This window comes from Orycteropus afer, unplaced genomic scaffold, assembly GCF_000298275.1.
Source record: "Orycteropus afer afer isolate SDZICR_OR568_19922 unplaced genomic scaffold, OryAfe1.0 scaffold00186, whole genome shotgun sequence".
Classification (NCBI taxonomy): domain Eukaryota; kingdom Metazoa; phylum Chordata; class Mammalia; order Tubulidentata; family Orycteropodidae; genus Orycteropus; species Orycteropus afer.
In genome coordinates, this window is record NW_006921773.1 from 540565 (window position 1) to 551458 (window position 10894).

A 10894-nucleotide genomic window follows, 5' to 3' on the forward strand; every position below is an offset into this window, starting at 1 on the left:
TTCTTATCCAATCTGCAACTCTCCGTCTCTTGAGTGGTGCATTTAATCCATTAACATTCAGTGTGATTATTGACAAGTATAATTTCGTTATTGTCATTTTGTTATGTGTTTTTTCATGGTGTCTCTGGTTTCTTTGTTCCATATTATTTTCTGTGCTGAGCTCATTATGTTTTTTAATCTTGTTATCATTTCCTTTGTTGCTGTTGATTTAGTATTTGCTGAGTATTTGTGCTAAGACATTGGATTTTAAATCTCTGCATCCCAACCAAAAACAAAAACAAAACAAAAAAAAAACTGATTTCAATTCATAGTGACCCAGCAAGTGTCAGAACAGAACTGTACCCCATTGAGTTCATAATGATTGCAATCTTATGGAAGTTGATCACCAGTATTTTCTTCTCTGACATTTTTGGTTGAAGTAGATAATGAGAAAAGAAGGGAACATGGATTTGATGTGTGTGTGTATGTGTGTGTGTGTGAGTCAGCATTTCAATTTTCTTTGTTAACCCTATACTTCACAAAGAGTCTATGTTTTTCACATCACTTCAGGTGAAATGTCTGATGTTAACTAAATGTCCATCTAGATACAACAATGGGTCCCTCCTCATACAGAGCAATGAAGAATGAAGAAAACGATGTTTTGTATAGTTTGTTATTTTTTTTTTAAAAATTGTTATGATTTGGGTGAAAGTTTACAGAACAAATTCATTTTTCATACAGCAGTTCACATACATTTTGTCTCATGACATTGACTGCAATTTTCCACAGTCCAACAGCTCTCTTCACACTTCCTCACCATTTTTGCCTCTTCTCTGTGTCCTTCCCTCCATGCACTCCTGCCCCCCAAACTGTCTCCCTGTGCATACACAGCCTTTCTATTCTCCCATGATTGAGCTCTCCAAAGAGTGTAACTACCTAAAGCCCATGCTCAGCTCATATGCTTGTCTTTTTTTGGCTGGAAGCCACAGGAGTGGGTTAAATTCCAGAGAAGATAGGTGCCATAGTCTCAGGGGTTTTACTAAGCTCTATCAGACCAGCACAGCTGGTCATTTTTTATGATTTTGAGTTTTGTTCTACATTGTTCTCCTACTTCATCCAGGATTTCCTACATAGATCCCCCTCTGAGTGGTTGACAGTTATAACAGGACACCATCTACTTTTTGGTCACATAGTCATATAGGTTGGGGATCACATGGTGTACCAGTTGCTTGATCTAATTGTTTCCATGAGTCTTTGGTTTTCTTCATTCTTCATTGCTCTAGATGAGGAGAGAACCATTGTTGTATCTAGATGGACACTGGCAAGCTTTTAAGATCCCAGTCATACTTGCAAGACTAGGATGTGGAACAATGTTTTTGTATAGTATGTTATGCCAATTGAACTTGATGTCGCCTGTGACCATGATCGCGAGCCCACAGATCCAACTACTCCCTTCTTCTGGGGACCTGGTTATGGCCAAGGGACTACAACCTTGACCCTTTTCAGCTCTACTATATGCCTGAACATTCTTACAAAACTTACAAATACAATTGTAGAAACATTGTCTGCCAACCCTCTACATGGTCATGGGCACACTGCCCCCTGCATAGACATACCTAATCATTTAGCCTGTCCACTCATCTATCCATCCATATATCAATGTTTGCCATCATTGACAACACCATCACTGACAACATGATTCTGTATGTGCAAAAAGATTCATCTTGTCAGACCATTGATTTTTTATTAGCAGTTGAATGCAAAATATTTTTGCCACCAGGGACCTTTGCATCTCAATGTTGTTGTTGTTGTTGTTAGGTGAAGCTGAGTTGTCTCTGACTCATAGGTACCCTATGTGCAACAGAACAAAACACTGCTTGGTCCTGTGCTAGCCCCACTATCCTTACTATACCTGAGCCCATCGTTGCAACCACAGTGTCAATCCATCTTATTGAGGGCCTTGCTCTTTTTTGTTGCCCCTCTGCTTTACCAAGCATAATATCCTTCTGCAGAGAAAATTTCCTTCTGACAACATAACGAAAGTAGGTGAGAAGAATTCTGGACTTCCTTGCCTCCAAGGAGTATTCTGGCTCACTTCTTCCAGGATAGATTTGTTATGTTTTTTTTTAGCAGTCCATGGTACTTTCAGCATTCTTTGCCAACACCACAGTTCAAAAGCATCAACTATTATTTGGTCTTCCTTATTCATTGTTCAGCTCTCACATGCATCTGAGGCAATTGAGAATATCGAGGCTTGGATTAGGCACATCTCAGTCTTCAAGGAGACATCTTTGCTCTTCAGCACTTGAAAGAGGTCTTTTGCAGATTTGCCCAGTGTAATATGTCATCTGACATCTTGACTGCTGCTTCCATTGGTGTTGATTATAGAGCCAAGTAATATGAATTGTTTGACAACTTCAATCTTTTCTCCGTTTATCATGATGCTGCTTATTGGTCCAAATGTGAGGATTTTTCTTTTCTTTATATTGAGGTGTAATCCATAATGCAGACTGCAGTCTTCAATCTTTATCAGTAAATGCTTCAAGTCATCCTCACTTTCAGCAAGAAAAGTTGTATCATCTGCATATCACAGGTTGTTAATGAGTCTTCTTACAATCCTCGTGCTACGTTCTTCTTCATATAGTGCCACTTCTCAGATTATTTGCTCAGCATACAGATTGAATAAGTATGGTGGAGGGATACAACCCTGACACACTCCTTTCCTGATTTTAAACCACATAATACCACCTTGTTCTGTTTGAACAACAGTCTGATGGTCTATGTACAGGTTCCTCATGAGTACAAATAAGTATTATGGAATTCCCATTCTTTTCAATATTATCTATGATTTATTATGATCCACACAACAGAATACTTTTGCATAGCCAATTAAACACAAGTAAACATCTTTCTGGTAGAATGCAGCATGTGGTGGGTTCAGAGCCAGTGGCTGGAGGAGGGAACCAGGAAGAGAGAGAAGTGGTCTGGAACAGCTAAAGGAGAGGAACTTATCTATCACTTTGTCTTACAGTTGTGACTTGTGTACTGCTTTGAGGCTGGAGGTTATGCCACCAATATATCACACGCCAGCAGGGTTATCCATTATGGACAAGTTTCAGTGGATCTTGGAAGAAGGAAGAGGCCAACCACTTCTCAAAGAACTGGCTAGTGAAAACCTTATGAATAGCAGAGAAACACTGCCTGATATATTACTTGAAAATATTACGAATAGATCTGGAATATTGTCTGATACAGTGTTAAAAGATGAGCCTTGCAGGTCAAAAGGAACTCAAAATATGACTGGAGAAGACCTGTCTCCTCAGAGTAGAGCTAACCTTAGTGATGTGAGTAGAGTAAAGCTTTTGGGACCTCCATTACCTGATGTGGAACAACTCAGGATGAGAAGAAACAGCTGTAAACATCCATTAATAACTGGAACATGGAATGTATGAAGTATGAATCTAGGAAAATTAGCAGTTGTCAAAATGAAATTGAACACATAAAGATTGATATCTTAGGCACTAGTGAGTTGAAATGGACTGGTTTTGGATAATTGAATCAGACAACCATATGATCTACTACTTCAATGACATATTGAAGAGGAATGATGCGGCATTCATCATCACAAAGAATGTTTCAAGATCTATCCTGAAGTACAATGCTTTCAGTGGTAAGATAATATCCATATCCCTATGAGGAAGATTAGTCAATACTGCTATTAGTCAAATTACTCACCAACACTCAAAGCCAACTATGAGGAAATTGAAGATTTTTACCAACTTCTGCAGTTGGAAAATGAGCACACAATCAAGATGTGTTGATTATCACTGGTGATTAGAATGCAAAAGTTGGAAACACAGAAATCATAGGTAATCAGAAAATATGGCCTTGGTGATAGAAATAATGCTGGAGATTGCATGATAGAATTTTGCAAGACCAATGACTTATTCATTGCAAATACTTTTTTTCAACGACATAAAGGGTGACTACACACATGGACTTTACCAGATGGGGTACACAGGAGTCAGATTGACTACATCTGTGGCAAGAGGTGATGGAGAAGATCAATATCTTCAGCCAGAGCAAGGCTAGGAGCTGATTGTGGAACAGACCATCAACTGCTCATTTGCAAGTTCAAGTTGAAGTTGAAGATAATTAAAATAAGTCCACAAAAGCCAAAACATGACCTTGATTATATCTTCCCTGAATTCAGAGACCATCCACAGAATAGGTTGGATGCATTGAACACCAATGACTGAAAACCGGAGGAATTGTGAGATGACATCAAAAACATCATCCATGAAGAAAGCAAAAGGTCATTAAAAAGACAAGAAAGGAAAAAAAAAAAGACCAAAATGGATGTCAGAAGAGACTCTGGAACTTGGCTTTGAATGGAGAGTAGTTAAAGCAAATAGAAGAAATGACACGATAAAAGAGCTGAACAGAAGATATCAAAGAGCAGCTTGAGAAGACAAATTCAATTATTATAAAGAAATGTGCAAAGACCTGGAGTTAGAAAATCAAAAAAAGGAAGAGCACACTCAGTATTTCTCAAGCTGAAAGAACTGAACAAAAAAATGTAAGCCTCAATTTGCAATATTGAAAGATTCTATGGGCACAGTATTGAATGATGCAGGAAGCATCAAAAGAAGATGGATGGAATACACAGTCACTATACCAAAAAGAATTGGTTGATGTTCCTCCATTTCAGGAGGTGGAATATGATCAAGAACCAATGGTGTTGAGGGAGGAAGTCAAAGCTGCACTGAAGGAACTCACAAAAAAACAAGGCTCCAGGAATTGACAGAATACCCATTGAGATATTTCAACCAAAAGAAGTCCTGCTGGAGGAACTCACTCAGGTATGTGAAGAGATTTGGAAGACAGCTACTTGGCAAACTGTCTGGAAGAGTATTTGTACCCATTCCAAAGAAAGGTGATCCCACAAAATGTGGAATTTATTGAACAATATCATTGTTATCACATGCAAGTAAAATCTTAATGAAGATAATTCAAAAAAGATTATAACGGTATATTGACAGAGAACTCCTAGAAATGCATCACAATAGTGCTTACAAATCTTAAGGAAAGAGACCCATCCTGTGTTTCACATGGTTCAAATAAAAATTTTCTTTTTTTGTCTTCAATTTGTACCTTCTGGCAGAAGTAATAAAGTCAAGATATGACAGAATCTTGTTTAACTTAATGACAAAAATAATGTGTTACACTGTCTTCTGTAAATCTTTCTAAGTTCTAAGGATTTAATCAACAAATTGAAATTTTGAAGTATTTCAAAAGAACTTGAGTAAACACATTTATACTAGTTTGCCTTATTTATAATCCTCTTTAGACATTTCACTTACTTGCAATAATTAAACTTTATTACAAATTGGAAGATGAGATTATGCAAAAGTTTACTTGATCACTGGCATATCCTTGCATTTCCCTACTCAGAGGTTGAAATCAAATTTCACAGAGGTTGAAATCGAATTTCACAGAAGCCCTGAATGTTGTTCAGTGTTTCATGGGAGAAGCTTAGTTAAGTGGAGCACTGCTCCCATCAGACCCTAAGGCATATACTTCTCAAAGACAGGAAGTATATGCTGGGGATGCTTCTCCTCAAATTGGCTTGTGTCTTAATCTGGATTTTCCAGAGAACCAAAATCACTGAAACATATGGAGAGATTTATGTGAAGAAAATAGTTCATGCAATTGTGAGGAAATAACTCAAACATTTTTTCAGGCTGGCAAGTCTCAAATCCATGGGTCAGATGACAGGCTGACAGTGACCTTTACTGGCTCATATGGTTGCTGCAGCCAACGAATCCAAGACCTGTAGTTCAGGTTATACACTCAAGTCCTCTTCTGCCTCATAGAATTATAGGTGTCAGTGAATCCAAAATCTGCAGGTGAGGCAACAGGCTGTAGACCCCTGCTGGCTTCCATCCCAGGGTGAGACACTGAGATTGCACTACAGGAAAGAGAACAAGCTTTGTCAGAACATTTGTTTATATCATAGATGCAGCCACAACCCCAATGAACCACCTCTTCCAATTGATTGACTGCTCAAGTCAGATCACAAAATGGGGGATGAAGTATATTGTCTGGCAAACCACTGAGAATCATAGTAAGGCCAAGCTAACACATAACATTAACCATCACATCTTAATACCTGTTGATAAAGAGCATAATTCTCCAGTGGCATATCTTGGTGACTGAGCTACCTATACCCAAGTCCTTTTACATAGTCTGTCCACACTGCCCCAATCTGGTGATTGGAAGCTCCAACAAATCACAAACAGCCATAGAGACTACTGATACAGTGATCAGGAATACCACCAATATTGTTTTTGGTATATGTAGTCTTCCCTTTCTTCTATTAACCATAATCTAAAAAGTTTGAATATGCATTTTCCTGTAGAGATTTAAAGGTTTTTAATAACTTCTATTTAGTTTACATCATTTTTACTAATTTTATATACACATAGTTTTCTGTTGGAGCAAGTACAGAAGGAGAGTAAGGGAAACTTTGAGCAATTAAAAGATACATAAAATAAAGGAATTCTACCCAAAACAGGAGACAGTGATCAGTGGTGGTAAAGCAACAGAAATGATTAGCAATATTTTATAAATTTATATTAACTAAGAGTCTTCAATGGAGTCCTAGATGGATCCTACACCAAAATTCCATGTCTATAGGGAAATAGTGGCTCTGATGTTGTTGTTGTTATGTGCTGTTGAGTTGGACCCGACTCATAGCGACCCCTCCTTGGGTTGCCAAGGCAGTATCACTACAGAAGTAGATTGCCCAACCCTCCTTCTGAGAAGTGCCTGGTGGGTTTGAGCCTCCAACCTTCTGGTTAGCAGTCAAATGTCTTAGGCACTATGAAACGAGAGCTCCCGGTGGCTCTGATAGGCTCTACTAATTGTAATTAAATAAATCATACTATAAAGCATAGTGAAGTCAATAGAAAACTAAAGTAGCACAGGCTTTGACCACAATGTTGTAGTAAACATAGTTAAGATTGAGTGTGTACTTTGTGCTGGGTACAGTGCTAAGGGCTTCAGGTTAGACTTCACATCAATCCTTTTGGTGCTGCCATCATGATCCTTATTTCACAGGTGAAGTAACTAAGTTAGAGAAAAGTTGTCAAAACTTATATAAGAAAATTACAGGTCAAGAGAAGATTTAAACCCAGGCATATGGCCCATGACCCTCGAGTCTACTACACTCTATTACAGAAAAAATAAGAGGGGTTGGAGATGGGAAAGGGCAAGAGAGAAGGGAACTCCATTCATGGCTATTCCATTCGTAACATTATTGGGCAATTTGTTGAGATTACTGCCTTCCTAGAGAACAAGTACTCTTTTGTGGGAATAAAGTGAAAGTTTTATTGATGTGTGACTTTAACCTGGAATCAGGAAGAAGTTAGACTGACAAGAAAACCAAAGTTCTATAGTTGAACTTGATTTGGTCTTTGTTATTTGGGAACTTGAAAGGGACACACTGTTTGACTGCATATAGCCGATCCAGGTAAAAATTAGGAGTAATTCAACATGCTGCATTCAGGAGTAAATCAAACTCAATGAGAATTGTGTAACTTGTGAAAACCATAGATAATTTCTCTATTTTTATCTATTTATTTATTTAGAAGGAAGGAGATATTTGCTGGAAAAATGATTCTAAAAGGTGAGCTAGTGCAAGGATACTGATTTGGGCAATACTCCAGGGAATCTCAGTGAGTACTAATGATTCTCTATTTCCAGGTTCTGTTCTCATTCTGTTCTGAACGTCCATCTTCACATCTCAGCCCCCAACTGGCTATTGTTTCTAAGCAAGTAAGAGGGATCTGGTGGCATAGTGCCTAAGGCACTTGACTGTTAAGCAATAAGTTGGCTGTTCAAACCCCCCAGCCACTCCTCGGAAAAAAAGATTGGGCAATCTACTTCCATAGAGATTATTGTTATGTGTCGTCCAGTCGGACCCAGTCATAGCAACCTCTCCTTGGATTTCCGAGGCGGTATCTCTATGGAAATAGATTGCCTAACCTTCCTAAAACCCAAGGGGAGGTTGCTATGAGTCATATCCGACTCAACAGCACATTAAAACAACAAGTGACTCTAGTAGTAGATGTTTGTCATTTTGAGGAATCTCCATATCTAGTTCACAGATTTTAATTCAGATAATCTACAATTTTGTGTAGTTTGGGTGGGGGGAGTGCAGAGCTTCACCTGTCACAATAGAGGCTGTTCCTCTTTTAGTCACAAAGCACTTAAGAAGCTCTGCTCAGGATGGAATTCCTTCTTGTCAACCAAGGTAGCAATGATGTCTGATAGGAGATGTGATAGCCTTCTGTCAGGACTGTTTCTGTTAAAACATAGTGGTTTTACTTTTTCTTTCCCTTCAGAAGCTTCTTTTGTTCCTACCTACTTTCTAACTTGATTGTTCAGTCTTCTTCAACTATATAAATTCCTGTTATTAATTTCCCTCATTGATTGAGATATATGTTATTTACAATGGAAGATTTTTTAATTTATTTAATGACTAAACCGTCCATCTTCATTCAACTTGGGGGTTTCTTGCCTATATAGTATTGTTACAATCTTCCAGAAAGTTCAGCATGTTGTTGAAGTAGCCTGTGTCTATCCATTCTCTTCTGAATGCCTAGGGGACCCTAGAAGGCTTTGTTTTGTTTTGTTTTCTCTTGATAACACAATCCATCACCATTGCCAATACTGGGAATCTCTTCTTTGTTTGCTCAACTAAAAGCATATGGGCTAGGTGGGACAATGAGCTAGTTTAAAGGAACTACAATTATGCCATAAAGGGTGGGTATTAAAATCCAAAAAAAATTAAACCCACTGTAGTAGAATTGATTCTGACTCATAGCAACCACCATAAGGTTTCCAAGGCTGGAGATCTTTACAGAATCAATTTGCCTCATTTTATCCTCCCAGAACAGCTGGGAGTACTAACTGCCAACCTTTGGGTTAGCAGCTAAATGTCAACCAGAGCACCACCAGAGCTTCTTTAAAGGGTGGTTATTACAATATTAAAAACCTGACCACTGTGTACTTTAATTATTAGCTATCATAAAGCCTATACTGTCATTTCCATTTATCAGATGAGGAAATAGAAACTTTGGGTCCATATGTAATTTTCCAAAGTAACACAGTTGTTAAGGAATAAATCAGGACTTGAAACTCAAATACATGACTTTGGAGCCCAACCACCCTATATCTGTATTGTCTTATAAAGACAATCTCTAATACAAGAAAGAAAGTGGAAAAGGAAAGACCTTGCAGGCTCATTTGCTTTTAAAGTGATGTATTAGGCTAGGAGGCTCAGGGAAGAAAAAAGGACAAGAAGGGTCTTTTATCACAAGTCAAGTTCATGAAGCCTGTCTCTTCAATAGCTAGTCCTTCTCCACATTTTCTTTATCTTACCTAGGGAACAGCTAAGCTGAGGGAGAATTCTTCCACAAGTTTGGAGACAGGTTCTTTAAAGGTCTAACTCTAAAACACACTGCTGGGATGATAGGAATCTGAGTGCTAACAAGAAATCCCTCAGAACATTACTGTCTTTGTAACTCATCCCTAAATCCAAAAGCAGAACTTCAGGAAAGCCTCTGAAGATGTACAACAGAAGCTCAGAAGTGGGGTTCATTGCTCCACTGACTCAGAGTGTCTTCCTTGTCTAGTCTGATTCAATATTAAATAGTTTGGCCATTATAGACAATTCAAATACCACAGATGTAAAGAACAAACTAGACTCATTAACTGACCCTTCCCAGGCCCTGTTTTAATCTGAGGAAACTCTTAAACCTCTTATATGGTCAGCCCTGCTCACTCACTGCAGAGGGTGGGCCAGGTAGAAGCTTTTTGGAACACCTTCAATCTAATGGATCTGTACTGAATACTGAGAGCAATTCTTTAAAACTTGTTTTTCAGATTTCACATGCTTTCCTCAAGTAAAACACCTGAAAATACCTTGTGATCTGTGATAACATAATATCCATGTGTGTTTATAAATATTTACCCTGAAAACTGACAGAATGATTGCTTACATGAATCATATTAATTTGTATTTTATTCATCTCACAATCTAAAAGAAAAATCCACCAAAAGTTTTAATGTGTAATTTTAAGTCAACATTTGATGATATGATATAGCTTATGTATATATTTTATGATATACATAAATTTATGATATATGTATCTAAATTATACAGAATTACTTGTTGCTGTCTCAGGAGATCGATCATTAAACTTGCTAAGTACCAAAACATGTTATTTAGTAATATTGATATTTTATTGATAATTTAATATCACTACACTTGCAAGTAGTATTAAGAATCACATCTATTGTAGACATTGTACATAATTGATTGTACATTATATCCAAGTGATTGTTTTCACAGATGAATTCTTTTTTTTCTTTTAATTGTAATTTGGGTAAAGATTTACAGGCCAAATTCACTTTCCATATAACAGTTCACATACACTTTGTCTCATGATATTGACCACAGTTTAACACAATGCAACAGCTCCCCTCCCACTTCCTCCCCATAGTTACCTCTTCCTAGTGTCTATCATTCCATGCACTCCTGCCCCTAAGCTTTCTTCCTGTACATAAGCAGCCCTTCTTTTTCCCATGATTGTTGTCTACAAAGAGTGTATCTATCTCAGCTAAATGTTCAACTCATATGCCTGTCTTTTATTTGGCTGGAAACCACAGGTGTGGGTTCAATTCTAGACCTGAAGGGCAGCTAGGGGCCATACATAGTCTCAGTGGTTCCACCAGTCTCTATCAGACCAGCAAAACTGGTCCCCCCCCCCTTTTTTTTTCTCCAAATGATTTTGAGTTTTGTTCCACATTGTTCTCCCTCTCTATCAAGGATCTCCTACATAGATCC